Source organism: Pipistrellus hanaki (assembly GCF_964339955.1).
Source record: "Pipistrellus hanaki genome assembly, chromosome: 4".
Classification (NCBI taxonomy): domain Eukaryota; kingdom Metazoa; phylum Chordata; class Mammalia; order Chiroptera; family Vespertilionidae; genus Pipistrellus; species Pipistrellus hanaki.
In genome coordinates this window covers 10,112,671-10,130,500 of record NC_140506.1, presented here as the reverse complement: position 1 = coordinate 10,130,500, position 17,830 = coordinate 10,112,671, and the positions used below count along the sequence as shown (strand labels likewise).

Here is a 17,830-nt window from a genome sequence, read left to right as displayed (position 1 = left end):
CTGTGTGTCCACTGAGAAATCTTAATTTATCTCTCTCTCTTTCTTTCCTTTTTACTACATTAGTCATCATTGTTATAGGAGAAATAGTGTCTGATTTCTTAACTATTTTTCTTTTGCTTAAAAGAAGCCTTCTTGGGGCCAGTGTAATTGGGACAACTTGAGATGATGGAATTTTTAAAAATATATTTTTATTGCTTTTTTACAAAGAGGAAGGGAGAGGGATAGAGAGTCCGAAACATCGATGAGATAAAAGCATCAATCAGTGCCTCCTGCACACCCCCCACTGGGGATGTGCCCTCAACCAAGGTACATGCCCTTGACTGGAATGGAACCTGGGACCCTTCAGTCCCCAGGCCAATGCTCTATTCATTGAGCCAAACTGGCTAGGGCAAGATGATGGAATTTTTTAGAGGACATTACTGAGTGAAATATTATCCTAGAAGCTTCCATCCTCATGGGGACAGCCAATAAGAAGCCCACTACTAAGGAAAATGTGAAAGAGGGGATGACAAATTTAGGCAGTGGGTGTGGATACAGCGATGTGGTAGAGAGAGCTAGGGAGGCTCCTGCAGTAGCCATCGGGGGTTGGCTTTTCCCAGGAGGTGACATTTAAACTGAGAGCTGACTGAGGAGGAGGAGCTGGCCTTGCAGGTGGCCAGATGCAGGAGTGGTCAGCTGTGGGCAGGGATGTGGCCAGGAGATCACTAGAGGAGGCCACTGGTGCCTCAGGTCATTCTGGGGGAGGGAGGAGTGCTGAGGAGGAAAGGGAAGGAGCATGGAGGAAGTTAGATGGAAACAGCTGTTCTGACTGAGGCTTCCAGAAGCTGTTCAGTGAAGGTTGATAGAGGATTGATCTGGTAGCCTGAGATTTTAAGACTTTGTTGTTTTAAGAGAAAATATAGGGTTACCACCCCATGACAGTGTCTGCCTTGTTCAGTAGAGTGTGATAGGAACCATACCTCTTTTTCTGCCATTTTCATCCTTATTTGCTCTCCAGATGCTTGGCACATGCTAGATTGTAGAATTAATGAGCTGGACATTTCAAAAAGCTTTCCTAGTTTTTCTTTACAACTGTTCTCACTGATGCCACAGAGAAGAGTTTGGAACTCCAGGAGGCTGTTGAGTTCTTCATCAATACCTGGATGGGAGGTGGCAAACCGGAGATGGGCTGGTTCTGAGCAGCCCTGGGCAAGTCAGTGCAGGGCAGCCTGAGGCCTCCACCTGAGAATTATGACCTTTTTCACAACCAAGGCCATAAAAAGGTGATGTTTGCTTCTGCTGTGAGCTTCCAGTGATTTCCCGCGACACTCTCCTTCTACTTTAATTGTGACCATCTTTCAGTTCAATCTGCCAAAGCAAAATACCATAGACTGGGTGGCTTAAACAATTGAAATGTGTTTCTCACAGTTCTGAAGGCTGGAAGTTCAAGATCTTCCTGGTAAGATCCCTCTTCCTGGTTTATAGAAGGCCATCTTCTTGCTGTGCCCTCACATGGTAGAGACAGAGATAATCTCTCTCTTATCTTTTCTTATAAGGGCACTAATTCTATTAATGAGGGCTCCACCCTCCTAACCTACTTCCAAATAGCTTTGCTTTGAAGACTAGGGATTCAACGTGAATTTGGGGAAGACATACAAATTTAGCCCATGGCAATGAGCAACTCACTCTACCACACTATTTAAACACGCTCACAGGAATGAAATACATACAGTATGTTTGAAAAGACTTTAAATCAAATCTAAATAGATCAACTTAGATAAATTATTGATCTGATATGAAATTATAGTCAACACCCATGGCTTTTTGAACAGCACAGCCTTCAAGAAACTTGCTTGCCCAAGTCTGTTTGGAATGATCTCTCCCTGCCACACTATAGCCAGGGAATTAGTTCAGGCTGCTGTAGGTCCAGCTATTCCAGGCTGTCCAATCCTGTCTCCAGGTTTGCAGTTGTGATTCTGTAACCATACACCATATGCCATTCAGCAAATATGAGAGTTTACGTTTTCTGTTCTATAAACCTTATTCTTGGCTGTTTTATTCTACTGCCTATTTACAAATTGAATCATGGTATATACATGAAGATGTTGCTGACTCAAGTTATAATAGGTTGGGATATGTGGGAAGATTCCACACATTGAATATTTCTGCAGTTTCCATGACTCACTTGTCATGGTATTTGTTAAACTCAAGGGGAAGAGGAGTTTGCAGTGGGTGAAGCCCAGCAGGGGAACAACCATGGATTCCTGGATCCTAAAGAGAGTCCTACTCCAAACCACAGGGCTGACACACAAAGACATCTCCTGGTGACCAGATACACAGAATACTCTTAAGTTTGTTTACTCTAGGTTGGTAATTCTACCTTTAGGACCTCTATGAATTTCAAATGTCATGTCTCATCCAAGGTCTGGATCTTCTCATTTATCCTTGATGGCACTGATTACTACATTTAGAAGGAGATTTCTTCTTTAGCAAGTTTTAATTCATAATAAAATTTAGTTTTAAAAGATATAATTTTAATGATTCAGCATATTCATTTCTTTTTTATTTCCAAAGTATGGATATATAAATATGGGCTATTTAAAAGAATATCTGAAAATTTCCATCTGTTTTAACTAAATCTGTTAAGAGCTGCACAACTCCTCACAGCAGTAGGGATCACAAAGATGAGAGATTCTGATTTTTAAAATTCAAAAGGCTGATGTTTAAATCTATTGAAATTAACCTTAAGTCAAGGCACACCAGGTATAGCACATCCTGGAATAATGTCCTTTGGTTCAACTTTATATTTCATTATAATGTTAATAAGACAAAAAAAAATCGCTTCTCCCCAAGTGTGCATGGGTTTTCTCCAGATGCAATGGTGCCACATCCTAAAGGTGTAGGCATGAAGCGAACTGGCTTTTCTCAGCGCTCCCAGTCTCACTGAGCTTGGATGTATATGAGCGGCCCCGTGATGGGAGGATGTCCTGTCCAGGGTGGGTCTCTCCTGCACCCTAGCTACCAGGAGAAGCTTCAGCCACAGATGTCCCTGAACTACAATCAGAAAATTAGAAAAGAAATATCTTGCTTGTTTTTATTAATCTATTTGAAATGTATATATAGCTCACATTTATGTCGATGTTTGAGTCTTTGTTTAGAAGTTGTTGTGACCAGAAATATGCCATAGGAACTTATTCTTATTTATATCCGTTACCCTAGGGTTTCTTTATATTGTTTCATTTAAAGTCCCAGTTTCCAAGAACCTATCCTGGACTTTGAGGATGACTGTATAATCATTTTCTTTGATATTTAAGCTGATCTTGAGCTCACATGGCTGGGAGTCCTTAAAGCCCAATTGCACATGGTGGACCTTATCCAGGAATTGACAAATGCTCAGCTGATAAACCATGAGCATGACATTTACAGCAGTGAATGTTGAGCTGGAGTACTCCTTAACTTGATAATAAAATCAGTTTATTATCTAGGTTTGGGAACCCAGGCTTGGCTATACGTTTATTTTCTCCCATCTTGATTTTACATGAATAAATACAAATTGGAGAAAACCTATCCATGGCCATCTAAACGTTGAGTTATTGTAATTATCTAAATGTCAACATGAAGTAGACCTCTGCTAGTAATGCTGTTCCTGGTGTTTCCTGCAGCTCCAACAGGTTTCCCTGCTGGCCTCCACCCCACCGGGTCTCACAGCCTTTCCCAGGCACGTTCTGGGTCTGTTATCTTGCTGCTTCCATCTCTCTCATGTGGGACATCCAGCCAGGGCTAAGCGCATTGTCTGGGCCATTATCCATGCTGATATTTTTATGTTATTTCTTTGAAGGTCTTCTCAGATCCAGAGGCAAAATGGCAATTGCTAACTCCTTTAGAATATTTATGACTGGAGTTCTCTAAGTGACTGACTCATATCCAAAAGGCTGCTCGGTTCCTCTCCACAAAGACAAAATCTCAGTGGTGTTGACTATGCATATGTCTGGGCATCTCGTTGCTTGCTTTGCAGAGCACTGCTCTGTGCTATTCCTTTGCTGGCTCTCTGTCTGCCTCTCCCATGGTCCTGTTGCTCTGGCTCTGCCCATTGCTAAGCTTGTGCTAATTCTGTGTTGCCTCCCTAGAAATAGCACTAGGCTTAAGGGCTACTCCTAGGATGAAATATATTACTTGTATTTTCATTTTGCCTCGATTCCAGTGTGTCTATAATTAAACGTGTATCTTTTTTGCACCATCTTGATGCTTTCCCAATATTCTCTCACTCTTATTCAGGCACCGCATCAGGTAGATCTGAGCCTTCTTTCCCCTGGGCTAACCACTTACTTTATTTTTCTATAACTATTGTATCAATATTTATCCCCTTAATCCAAACCCTTATTATTTCTGGAGTGCTCTTTTAAACCAGTGTTTGTTCAACTTGAGAATGAGAATGGAGGGCATGTAGAAATACTGGCTCCGAGCCGAACCCCAAGGAGATTCTGGTTCTGTGCAGAGTTGCTGGTTCTAAGAGGCTCCTAGGTGAACCTCACACTGGGCATTTCTGGACCGTATCCAGGTAGTGCTGTTCTGGATGAAATAATGCTATTCTTGACCTAGAATCTCTCTCTACCGGATGCACTTTGCTGCTCTCTGTGGTTAGATGTGGTTAGATGCTGACATCATTGGGATGCAGATACCAGATCTGTTATTGGGTGTGAGCTTAACAGACATGTTTACTCTTTATTTCAGTTGTTGCAAGTGTGAATTGCTAATGAGTTGGCAAAAGAGCTTTGACATGATTTAAAAGCAAATGCTTTAAGATTCAGCAATGATTAAATGCAGAATGATTTAAATATATCAAGTTAAATAAATGGTCATATATTATCTGTAATAGATATTGGTGGTCTGGGCAGGAACAGGCAAAGGTTTCAGGAACGATTTCCCTGAAATAAAGGAAGGAAGTGAGCCTGCAGATTTAAAGCACACCACGTTTGAACAATATTGATTCAGAATAAATGAGCACTAGATGTACCCAGGTTAAGTTTTTAAATTCTAAGGCTAAAGAGAATTATTCAGGAGGCAAGGCATTATTTAGGCATTCAGAAGAAAAAAATACCATCAAATGGAAAAATGTTAGATGGTCCTTGAATACTATCCAGCTGCATAAATCTGTGAAACATAGTCTAAAATATAATGAGAAAAATAATGTGAATTAAGAGTGTTATACTCAACAAGGAATAAAGAGAACAGGCAGATATTCCTCACTATGAAAACCTCAGGCAGTAGAAGTCCAGGGATCTCTTTTACAAACACAAAACAGGATTTATCACTGGCTCGATTCAGCTAAACAAAGGGAGAAGCTTTGAGAAAGAAAGGGCAGGGGAAGTAGAGTACTCATTACCAGATTTCATGTAAAGCAATATATGTATGTGAATTGGAGGAAAAGAATGTCTATAGGAAAGACTAATCTTTCCCTACAAAAAATAAAGGCATGTGGGAAATTTAGGAAAAAGCAGTTATGCCAAAACTGGTTTGGCTTAATGGATAGAGCGTGGGCTTGGGGACTGAAAGGTCCCGGGTTTGATTCTGGTCAAGGGCATGTACCTTGATTGCGGGCATATCCCCAGTAGGGGGTGTGCAAGAGGCAGCTGATCGATGACTCTCTCTCATCGATGTTTCTAAACTCTCTATCTCTCTCCCTTCCTCTCTGTACAAAATCAATAAAATATATTTTTTTTAAAAAGCAGTTATGATTCAAATTTGAAAAAACAGGAACATTTTATTTCTAGCCGAAGAAGAAAATCAGAACCAATCTGAGGAAAAAAAAAAAAAAAGTCATGGAAAAAGGATGGGTGGGGAGCTGATAAATCAGTTTCATTTCAGATAAAGAAACATTAAGGTGCCCTAGCAGGTTTGGCTCAGTGGATTGAGTGTTGGCCCATGTACTGAAGGGTCCCAAGTTTGATTCTGGTCAAGGGCACATGCCTGGGTTGCAGGCTCGATCCTCAGTAAAGGGCATGCAGAGGCAGCCAATCAATGATTTTCTTTCATCATTGATGTTTCTATCTCTCCCTTTCCTTTCCTCTCTAAAATCAATAAAAATATATTTTTTAAAAAAGGAACATTAAGGTGTCTATAGAACATGATGGTAGGTAGGGGCTGGGAGAGTTGGAGAAGCACAGTAGGTTCAGAATTATGGAGAAGATCTCTGAATTGAACATGGCTTAAGCATCTCCTCAGACTTTATTGACCTTATGTTATCCTGGACCCTCAGCCATTTGCTCTGTCTCATCTGCCACCATGGCTGATAGATTCCTCAGCAGGACTGCGAGGTTATTCCAACTGATGTTAACTAGCTGGTGGCCAGTCCCCTTATGCCACTCTAGACTTGGGTAAGGAAGCATCCCACTGGTGTGGATCTGGCTTCTCAAGCAGATGCTAAAGGGCCTGGGAGATGCAACCAGAAATACAGGGGGATGCATTCCCTGTGAGGTGGTCTTCAACCAATGAGAGGCAGAGTATGGAAAGACACTGACTAATATGTTTGCTTTCCCTTTTTCTCTCAATGGGCTGTTCAAGGCAGCTTTTAGGTAACCAAGCAAATGTTCGTTTGGTCTCAGCATAAAGGAGTGGCCCCTTGGTAACACCTCCCATGGCATCACTTCCCATCTTTCCTCCTCACTTTCCTCCTCACTCATATAACCCTGAGATTGTACCCTGAAATATGCATTAGCTCAATCCTTGCCCCCCTCATCTCTCATCCCCACTTTCTAGGCAATCACAGTAAGGGATAATTGACTCAAGCTGCAGAGTGGCATGGCTACAGAGCATGGCTGGGGCAGATGATATATACTCTATAGTCCATGTGGAGGAACACAGATTTTAACCAAGTAAAATAAGAAAACTGAAAAGTTTGTAAATCATGTAAGTAACATAACACAGCAAATGTTTTTAAAGATTATTATCCATTATTCCTGGAGAATGAATTGGAGGGTAGCACAAGGGTAGAAACAGGAAAAAAATTGGGTAAAACTTCTTTTTACAGCATCAAGTGTGATTTTGCTGCAAGATTTGCCAATTATAAAAATAAATAGACATTGTAGTGACATGTCATTACATTGTAATTATAGTCTAGTCAGTCTGTGGCCAAGGCTATTTCAGTCATCAATGAAGTCCAGCAGGAGATGTGTGTGGCCAGCATGGCAGGCACACAGGAAGTGGTGTAGAATAAGGCATGCTTGCTCAAATAGGTGATACTGCCTCCAGGAAGCAAAAATTAGTTCTTGAGGGACAAATCGTCTTATTTTTGTGTATGGATAATAGATATATAAGCACCTCACAGACAAATATACATCCCTAGTATTAAAATTCCATGTGTATTAGGATAGTTCCAGAAAAACAGTCAAGAGTCTCTTTGCCATAGTGATAACGAAAAAAAACTTTGAGAAAAGCTGTTCTTGGGCATTTTCATAGAGAGAAGCTGTCAGGTGCAGTAAGTGTTGTGGAGGTATATAGGGTGAGGGGATGGGTAAGATCAACAATGACTTCTGATCATCCTTGGTTTAGGCAGGTGACTAGTACTTAGAAGGAAGAGAATGAAGTTCTGTGTCCAATTCCCAGAAGAGGATTTGGCTGTAAACATAGCAGACAAACACTCTGCCCTCAAGAAGCTTATATGTAAAGAGAGATAAAACAAACAACAGAAAAGCAGGAAGGGGGGGGGGAGGGGTAGGTGAGGGTTTCCATGTTAAGAAGTAATTTCTGAGATCTGTTGTTTTTACATTTTCTTTTCTTTTTTTTTTTTTTTTAAATATATTTTATTGATTTTTCACAGAGAGGAGGAGAGAGGGATAGAGAGCTAGAAAGGTTGACGAGAGAGAAACATCGACCAGCTGCCTCTTGCACACCCCCTACCAGGGATGTACCCCCAACCAATGTACATGCCCTTGACCGGATTCGAACCTGGGACCTTTCAGTCTGCAGACCGATGCTCTACCACTGAGCCAAACCGGTTTCAGCTGTTGTCTTTACATTTTCAAGAGGTATAAGGTAAAGACTTGAATTCATGTTCAAGGACTTGAATTTTTTGAATAACCCACCTTGAGCATTTTCAGTAGAGAGTAGACCTTATGGACTTGCCTTTTATAAAGTTTACAATTGTTGATGGGAATCTCACTGAGAATGAAGTCTGATGGAGCAAGAGAAGGGGTCCCCAAATAGGTGAGGTTTTGAGGGTCACAAGGGGTCAGAGAAGAGAAAGAAGGTGCCTCATCGATGTAGATGTGAGCCCAAACTCATGCCTGATGTCTTCCACTTAGTTTTGTGGCTCTGGCCTACCCTCCCGTTCTTCTCTTCCAACTATATTTTTAATACACAACACAGCATTCTTACTAGTTCCTACTAATCATTATTAAAATCCAGATATCATTAATACTTCCAAAATGATCAGGTAGAAAAAACAAGTAGACAATCTTCTATGGAGTCTAGAACTTTCTTCTGTCATAGTAACAAATAGCAACTGGCTCCACAAAAAGTGAAGTCCCACTCCTGACTTTATCTCTGTGTGCAGTCTCTTCCAGTAGCTAATTCTCCTCAGGCCTTTCAGCTCCCTTTCTAAAGAGAGGGATAGTCTGCTGAGTGAGAACAGACCTCAACGTTCCCTTGGACTAAGTACATTAGACTTGAAAAACACTATGCAGGTCCTTTTGGGCCCCAAAACTACAGTAATACATTTTCTGTTGCCATTACTAGCAATTATCTCCCTCAGTATTTATAATCAATTTGCAACTGCCTAAGTGTTCCAAGCAAGCATTACATTCTGAAAATACTATAGTGGAAAGATTGTTTATGGCACTCCAAGTTCTGTCCTTCTCCATGGAAATTGGAAATCCAAACCAATTTGGAAGTATTTTATATGTGCCTATTTATATAAGGTGTTCCTATTGGCTGCTATTAAACATTATGTAGTTTTAATTCTTACTTGATAACATTTAATGAATGTTGAGTTTAATTATAATTTTCAGTGAATAATGACAATGTAGGAAAGCCTGGTGCTATGGATGTAATTGTGTCCCCTCTCCCCAAAAGATAAGTTGAAGTCCTAATATGCCAGTATTTCAGAAAGTGATGTTTCTTACAAATACAGTCCTTGCAACTGAAACTAGTTAAGAGTAACTTATACTGGAGTAGGCTGGATCCTTAATCCAATGTGACCAGTGTTTGTTTGTTTTAAAAAAATATATTTTTATTGATTTCAGAGAGGAAGGGAGAGGGAGAGAGATAGAAACATCAATGATGAAAGAGAGTCCCTGATTACCTGCCTTCCACAAGTCCCACACTGGGAATGAGCCTGAAACCTAGGCATGTGCCCTGACCGGAATTGAACCATGACTTCCTGGTTCATAGGCCAATACTCAACCACTGAGCCATGCTGGTCAGTAGCTGGAAGAGACAAAAAAGTGCCACCCAGAGTCTTATGGGGGCATGGCCCTGCCACCTTTTCAGACTGTTGGCCTCCAGAACTGTGAGATAAGACATTTGTTCCTCTGAGCCATCCAGAATGTGGGATTCTACTCCAGCGGCCTAGCACAATAACAGCTGGGTATGCTTTTACACTGTGCTTCTGGTCTTGCAGCCAAATTTAGAGTGTAGCCTGGCTTTCCGCTGTTCCCCTGACATTTCTCAGTGTCCTGAACTCAATAAGCAAATCTAGTTCTTTAGTATTAGTTTATGTCAGGCCCAATTAGAAGGAAAAGTCTACTGTTAAAAACAACTTAATATATACCAAAACACTTAAAATGGCATAAACACAGCTAATTATTTTGTTTTACTAAATATAAATATAGGAAAATGAATTCTTGCATTTTAATGTGTTTTGTTTTTAACTATGTTTTCCAAATAATTTTAATAGCTAATTCCTAGTTCCCCAACCACAAAATAATATTATGAAGTTATATTCTGTGAATCAGTAGATAACAGCAATTTACTCTAAATGTGATGCAATGTTCTTCTCTCTCTCTCTCTCTCTCTCTCTCTCTCTCTCTCTCTCTCTCTCTCTCTCTCTCTCTCTCTCTCTCTCTCTCTTTCTCTCCCCTCTCTATGGAGTAGCTGATTTCATGGTTTTCTTGGTCTCTTTCTCTTCATCTTGTTTTGTATTAGAACCATATACATCTTTCTACTTTTTCCTGTTTCACATGATCAGTGTTAATTGAAAGTTGCCCCAGGTATTAAAGCAGTGTGGTCTCTGGACAAAAGAAATACAAATTATTTTCCTTACCTTATGTTTTCATATAAAGCTTGCCTGATGCAGGTTTTTTGGTATAATTGCTTTAGGGACCATGGAAGTTATTGGAGTTTAAGCACGATAGCCTCCTTTTCTGGACCCACTGTCCTGCTTATACAAACACCTAGTTAGTTTATTGTTTCTGTGTGAAATTATGTATCTCATAACTCCAGAGACATGTTACTACTGTCCACACAGTGCCCCAGGTTTCCTTGTTTTGTGAAGTCTGAACTTTCACTTCTGCAGAGGGACATTCAAAACTCGTTCTGTATGAAAACCTGAGGCAAGCCTGATGGAGAACTCTCTTATTGGAGGACTATAATTGAGGCTCATGCTTAATAAGTTTTAGCAGATATTTTTATCATGGACAATTCAGTTATGAGAAAACCTACTTGTCTGATAAGTAAATTATGAATCTACAAGAGTTATTATAATAGAATTTTACTTGTAGATCTCCTGGAATCCATTTCATTAATTTCATTGGCAGTGGCAAATATATTAAGTACATTTTGAAATTTTTATTAATACTTGTCAACTACTCCTTTTCAAATAAAATACTCATGTCTTAAAGGAGATTTTATGCAAATGTATTTTCTTCTAGGGGTCATTGTAATAAGATCAGTTGTACTGAATATAATTGGAAGTGTTTCCTATGCCCAATACAGTCTGATTATTTTTATGCAGAAAAATCAAGAGAGGATATGCTCCCAGGGCTTAAACTTGAGTAGTAAAATCCTGTGTGTTTTTCTACCTTTTCCATGATGATCATGTAATCAACTAAGTATGAAAAGAAAATGACTTTTAAAGAAATAAATCCAAGTCCTGTCGCTATAAGACTACCAATTGCATTAGTAATGTATGTGGCAGCCTGCAAGTTTCAGTTTACCTGATTTACCCTTATGTAAACTCAAATGTGTTGTGAGATCCTTGGAGTATTGATGGATACCAGAGCTGGTAGTCATATTATATCCAGAAGTGTAATAAATCCCAAATGCTGGATGGGTTAGGTGGGACATGCTACCCTCTGTGTTCTATCCCAGGGATGCTGCCTCGCTGACATCCAGGCACTCCAGGACCCCTGCGGAGCATTCAGGATCCCCAAGGGGAAGACTGTATACTACCCAGGGTTGACATGAACCTTTGTGATGTGGCTTTGTGATTATTTTGGGAAGGCAATGCAAGGAACAGCCATTAGCTAGTAGAATACAGCACGCCTCCAAATTGCTGGTGGGCATTAGAATAATAATGTGAAATTGCTGTCAACTGGCCCACCACAGGCATTCTCTAAGCTGTTAAATCAGAAAACAAAATTCTCCCTACTACCATAAAACCTGGAACAATCTGATTCCGTTATGATGTGTTCACAAATTGAATCTTGGCAGTAGCAAAACTAGGTTCCTCTCAGGTGACCAGAATGCTGTCTTCTCATCCCGTGAAAGGCAGGCTGTCCTCAGAGTAAATCTTTCTGTTTACTTCATAAAACATATAGGACATGGTAACAAGGGCTTTGCAAAGGTGTCAAGAGACTGGGCCACAGTGGAACCGTATCTCATCATAGTAACCAGATTACTTTGTAGGATTGTTTATTCCTTGGTTTTGAAAGTCTCCTTTTTTTTAATTCTTCATCTAAGCACATTGCACTCTTCTTGATAAACTGTATATATGAGCCTTGCCTGGCAATAATGACCAGTCATTACTAAGCAGATTTGGCCCTTGACCTGTAGGCAATTAAATTCTAAAGCAAGCAACCATGCACACCAGGACTAGGGAGGAATAATTGCAAGTGTCCACTGCGAAGAACATCAACAATTTTATTCTGTGTGGACCTTCTTCCAGAAGTTATTACACAGCAGAGTGGCTGGAAGAAAAAACACTCCATTGTTTCTTTGCAAATAAGCCTTTGAAGAGGAGATGTTGGTAGAGAAATCCCCTATTTTCCAAGGAAGAGATTTGACAGACCTGCAGAGCACTAAGGTGTGGGGAGTGAGACATGCTTATCAATATCGTAGTTCCTACTTGGAACCCATTAGGGGAAATGGGCTCTCCCCAAATCATTCTGGTGAATTAACACAGTGCATTTCCTCCCACCAGGATATCTGCAGCCAACTGTGATTTGGTCAACAGCTGGTGGTGGTGCAATTATTCACAGTGCACGATGTGAGGAAATAGTAGTTGTCATTTGCAGAATTGTAGAGGTATCAGCATAAGGATTTCTTTTCATTTTAAAAAAATAGCAGTAATCCCAAAATGAGGTTAGAAAGCTGTCTATTTGTTGGTTTATAATATTATCCTCTCACTTTCCTGTTGGAAGCAGATATGGCCAAGTTGATGTTTCTTAAATGGGGTGTTTTATGATCTTTAAATAGAATTGTCTTTGCTGCGGGGGTTCTTATCAAGGAGCCACGCCATTCTCACAGTGTTAAAAATGGGGTGATGTTTCAAGCTAATGTCCTTACAGGCAAATGCTCTTTCTGTCCGATCCTATCTGATGTATCCATTGGATAAATAAGAATTTCTTAGGAGAAGTTGAGGATGTGACTTTTGCTAATGAGATTTTTTTTATATATATAAAGAATCAGGGCAGCCTGAATTTAACCAACGCTTGAAGTCATGAATACCTGAAATTATAATTATGTAGGCAGTTATTCTTCTAGACCAAAGAAAAATCGATATGAACAAAAAAAGTTCCTTCTTTTGTTTTGCATTGTCTAACCATAGTAAATGCTATATATATATATATATATATATATATATATATATATATATATATATATATATATATATAATAGATGGGTAGTGTGGAGAGCCATCTGTCCATCCAGCCATCCTCGAAATCATACAGCCCTATTGTCATTGCTTTAACACCAAATGTGAAAGGAAAAGAGAAAAATACCTCTGAGCCACTTAATAGCATTCAATGCAAATTAATTAACTTTCTGTCCAAGTGAATGATTATCATCACTTTTTGGATTTCTGAAGGTTATAAAAGCTTAACTTCTGTTTGAAATTATTAAAGCATTCTTAGATTAAATCAATATTCAGAAGGGCAGTTCTTGTTATCTATTTTTAGTCTAACTCTTGAGTTACACCTGAGTATAAGAAATTGATTAAAGCCTGGCCAGTTTGCCTCAGTGGCTGAGCATCAACCTATGAGCCAGGAAATCACAGTTCCATTCCCAGTCAGGGCACATGCCTGGTTATGAGCTCCATCCAGTGGGAGGCATGCAGGAGGCAGTGATTGATGATTCTCTCTCATCACTGATGTTTCTATCTCCTTTTTCCTTTCCCTTCCTCTCTGAAATCAATTATATATATTGAGTAAAAACTCCAGCTACCAAATAGCTTGGTACATAAGACAAGCTATCCTATATAATAAAGAGGTAATATGCAAATTAACCATCACACCCTCACAAGATGGCTGCCTAAGACCAAGCCGGCAAGGGGGTTAGTGGGAATGACCAAAACGACTGAACAAGCAAGTTGTGTGGGTTGACCAGGCCGGCAGGGAGGTTAGCTAGGGATGACCAAACTACTGAGCAGCAAGCTGCATGGGTCGACCAGGCCGGCAGAGGGAGGCAGTTGGGGGCAACCAGGCCGGCAGGAGGGCAGTAAGGGGTGATCAGGCTGGTGGGGAGGGGGCAGTTAAGAGTGACCAGGCCAGCAGGGGAAGGCATTTGGGGGGGCAGGCCTGCAGGGGGGGACAGTTGAGGGTGATCAGGCCATCATGGGAGCAATTAGGTGTCAGTCATGCTGGCAGGGGAGCAGTTAGGTGTCAATCAGGCTGGCAGGGAAGTGGTTAGGGGCAATCAGGCCCCCAGGCAGGTGAGTGGTTATCAGCCAGCAGTCCCGGATTGTGAGAGGGGTCTCAGATTAGAGAAGGTGCAAGCTGGGCTAAGGGACACCTCCTCCCCAGTGCATGAATTTTGTGCACCAGGCCTCTAGTAGTTCATAATTAGTATAAATATGAACTACTAGTTCATAATTAGTATAATGTAGCAATTAAGAAAGATGAAAAATATAATTTTCTTAGTCCATCAAGTAAAAAACTCTCTTTTTCTTTTAAATTAATTTTGCAAAAATACAAAAGTGCTTCACATAGATTTTTCTCAACCATCTCAGTCCAAACCTAATGGGATCAGACGCAGTATAAATTTCACCGCTGGGGGTGAGAGGGAAATTTAGACTCTGTATTCCTGCCTGGTGACTGTCCGGGAAGAGCTGCCAACTTTGCCAACTGGGTGGCTGTTTTGTGATTTAGACACAATAAATCAAGCAATTTCCTCCTAGAAACTTGAATTGCCTCCTTAGCAGAATGATGAGAGTCAGATTTAAGCTGTGGGGTTAGATGAGAACTTTACAAAAGATACCCAGAGGACTCTATTAATTGCACTCTTTTTTTTTTTCTTTTAATATATATTTTATTGATTTTTTACAGAGAGGAGGAGAGAGGGATAGAGAGCTAGAAACGTCGATGAGAGAGAAACATTGAGCAGCTGCCTCTTGCACACCCCCTACCTGGGATGTGCCCGCAACCAATGTACCTTGACCGGAATTGAACCTGGGACCTTTCAGTCCGCAGACCGACGCTCTACCACTGAGCCAAACCGGTTTCGGCTAATTGCACTCTTGTTTAACATGTAATATAGTTTTTATTCCCAGGAAACTTTGGTGGTAAATTTTCTGTAAGCATCAGCTTATGAGTTAGAGGACTGAATGGCGCTTTTGAGGTTTTGTTCTGCAGGCAGTAGAGGCAGTATTCACAGAGCGATCATCTCTCCTCCTGGTTCATGTGTGCAGGGCTGACAGGGGCAGGGAGCTTACTCATGTTGTACAGGATGTGAGTAGGGCTTATGATCTATCTATCAGCTAAAAGTAGCAAGAAAACACATTTTTACATAGTGGACCCTGTGCGCCAGGCACCATCCAAGCCCACTGAGCAATCAACTCCCTGTGTGGTCCTGAGCCTGTGAGCTGGGCCTCAGGATGCAGAAGGCCCAGAGATGTGAGTCATCTGGATCCCAGAGTCTAACCTGAGCCGTCGGACTCCAGGGTCCACACACCAAACGATGTGCTCCCTGGAGCACCTACTGTGTGCTAGGAACCCTTCTAGACTCCACTGAGTCCACAATGAACAGGACAGACTTTGGACCGCAGAGCCTGACTCCTTGAAGCTTCTATGCCACGGGTCAGGATGTGGGAAAATGGCTTAAAATAATACCCGAAGTAAAAGAATGTTGCAGGTAATTTATGACTAGGGTGTTTAAACTGGCTAACATATGCTTTGGGGGAAGAACTAAGCCATTAGTTGCATCTGATAAACAGAGTTAATTAAAATCATCTTTTCTGGCATACACTAGCCAAGAAGATCCGTTTTTTCTCTTGCTATATAAATGTAACGCTGAGCTCCCAGTGCCAAGACCAATTCAATTCACTTGCTCAGTTACAAGTTAAAAGGAAGAACTTTCATAGCATATTAGCTGTCTGCTACTTTGGGGTAATGACTGGCTGAATTGATGAACTTTATATAATGATCTGTTGCTATGGCAACATGCTGCCCAGTGAGTGGAAGAGGGCATTTCATCATTACCTTATGGATAATGGTTGGAACAGCAAAGGATGCAGATACAAATGGTTTCCTTTTACGCGGCAGTAGGCTGGGTCAATGAGACAAGCCCTAAGCATGTCTCTCAGATTCAGTGCCTGGGATCAGAGTCCTGTGTGCGAGTGGAAATAAGGTACATTCGCTTCCCAAGCCTGTGGCCTTGGTGTCTGCAGGGCTTCTCCAGCCTGTCACAGATCTCTGTGTCAGAATTGCCACTTGTCCCTTTGGTTTTAATTTTGGTACTGGATTCAGCATGGGGAAAGCAGAATAATAAACACTCCTTTCAAACATGACAAAACCTAGAGAAACAGTAAAAGAAAAATGGAGTCAAGATTAAAAATTTCACTGTCCAATGCTTTGCAATAACCACGACATCTTTATATCACATTCTCCAAAACCAGCTCTCTGTTTCTTGGAATGGCTTTTTTCTTTTCTTATAAAACAACAACAGAAATTCTATATATCAAGTATGTTGCCACTCCACCTTCTAAGATTTTTATTGTACCTTAGAGAAAAAAATATATATTTATTATGAGTTTTGGAACTGTTGCAGGCTGCTATTCTTAAGTTAAATTTTTGGCATCATTTTCATTGTACAGGGTCACTATACACATAAGGTATAGTGATTTCCACTTTATTGTTTTATTTTTTTTTTAAACTTTAGTGAATGAAGGAAGGCTGTCTTTCATTGAAGTATGAAAAATAAACATTTAATTCACAATTGCAAACATTTTATTGAGTTGACCACATTTCTTTTTTTTTTTTTCATCTCTCCCTCGCTCCTTCCTTCCTGCCCTCCTTCTTTCTTACAAAAGGTTGTTTTTTTTTCGTGTTTTTTTTTCCATAAAATCTTGAATTTTGGTGAGACTGAAAAAAAAAATATATTATGATCACCGACCTTTTCCTCAGCTACTTGAAAGTTCATTCTCGAGTGTTCATTAGTTCTCTTTAATTTCACCTAAAGATCACCAGAGTCGTTAGCCAAAAGGTCGTGAGCAATAGCATCAGCTATATGAGTTACTGGATAATGTTTATCAAAATGCATCAGTTCTTCACAATGTTACATGTCCCGCATCATCTCCTGTTCTTTTCTACCCTATAACTATATGTATAATTTATAGGCATCAAATAAAAGAAATGTTAATATTTGAAAATACTCATCAGTAATGTAAATTTTAGATCATAATCAGTAAAAATATCAAGTCTGACATTATTTATAGTACTCTTGCATTAGAATTGAGTCATGGTATGCTAAAGAAAGAGGGAAAATAATTTACAGTCTATTTTTGAAATTGCTTTGAGCAAGTATCTGGATGACAAAATCTATTTTTATATTTCTTGCTCTTGACTTGGAGTCTCTGTGCTAGTTCGCTGGGGCTGCCAGAACAAAGATAACAAAATTACCACATACAGAGCGGATAGAACAACAAATTTATTCTCACAGGCTAGAGCAGTGGTTTTCAACCTTTCTACTGCCGCGAGTTCCCCATGTTGTGGTGACCACCAATCATAAAATTATTTTTGTTGCTACTTCATAACTGTAATTTTGCTCCTGTTAATAAATCATAATGTAAATATAGTGTTTTCCGATGGTCTTAGGCGACCCTGCTAGTGGTTGAGACAAGGCTGAAGCACACTTGCTCTGACAAGGATGTGGCAAAGTCATCCTTTCTTTCTCAGCAGAAGGGCAGGGTCAGATCATGACAGAGACCAATGATTTGCACAACAATGGGACAGACCTTCAGAGCACTCCATTTTTTGTTGTTTTGCTTTATAACATTTATCACAGTTTAATTGCTAATTCACTTGCATTGTGACTTCTACACTTGACCTTAAGCTCCATAGGGAGAGAAGAGGAGGGGAGGGGAGGACAGGGGAAAGGAGGGGAGGGGAAGAGAGAAGAGGGGAGGGGAGGGGAGGAAGGGGAGGGGACGGGAAGGAAGAATAGTATTCCTTGGAATTCTTTGAAATTTCTTGGTAATTTT

The 17,830-nt window shown here is 40.4% G+C and overlaps 1 protein-coding gene across 4 annotated transcripts in view; it reads left to right on the top strand.

Moving 5' to 3' along the window:
* The window catches only part of SEMA5A (semaphorin 5A), a 371,086-nt gene that overhangs the window by 282,656 nt on the left and 70,600 nt on the right, over positions 1 to 17,830 (top strand). The gene's annotated exons all lie outside the window — the stretch shown is intronic.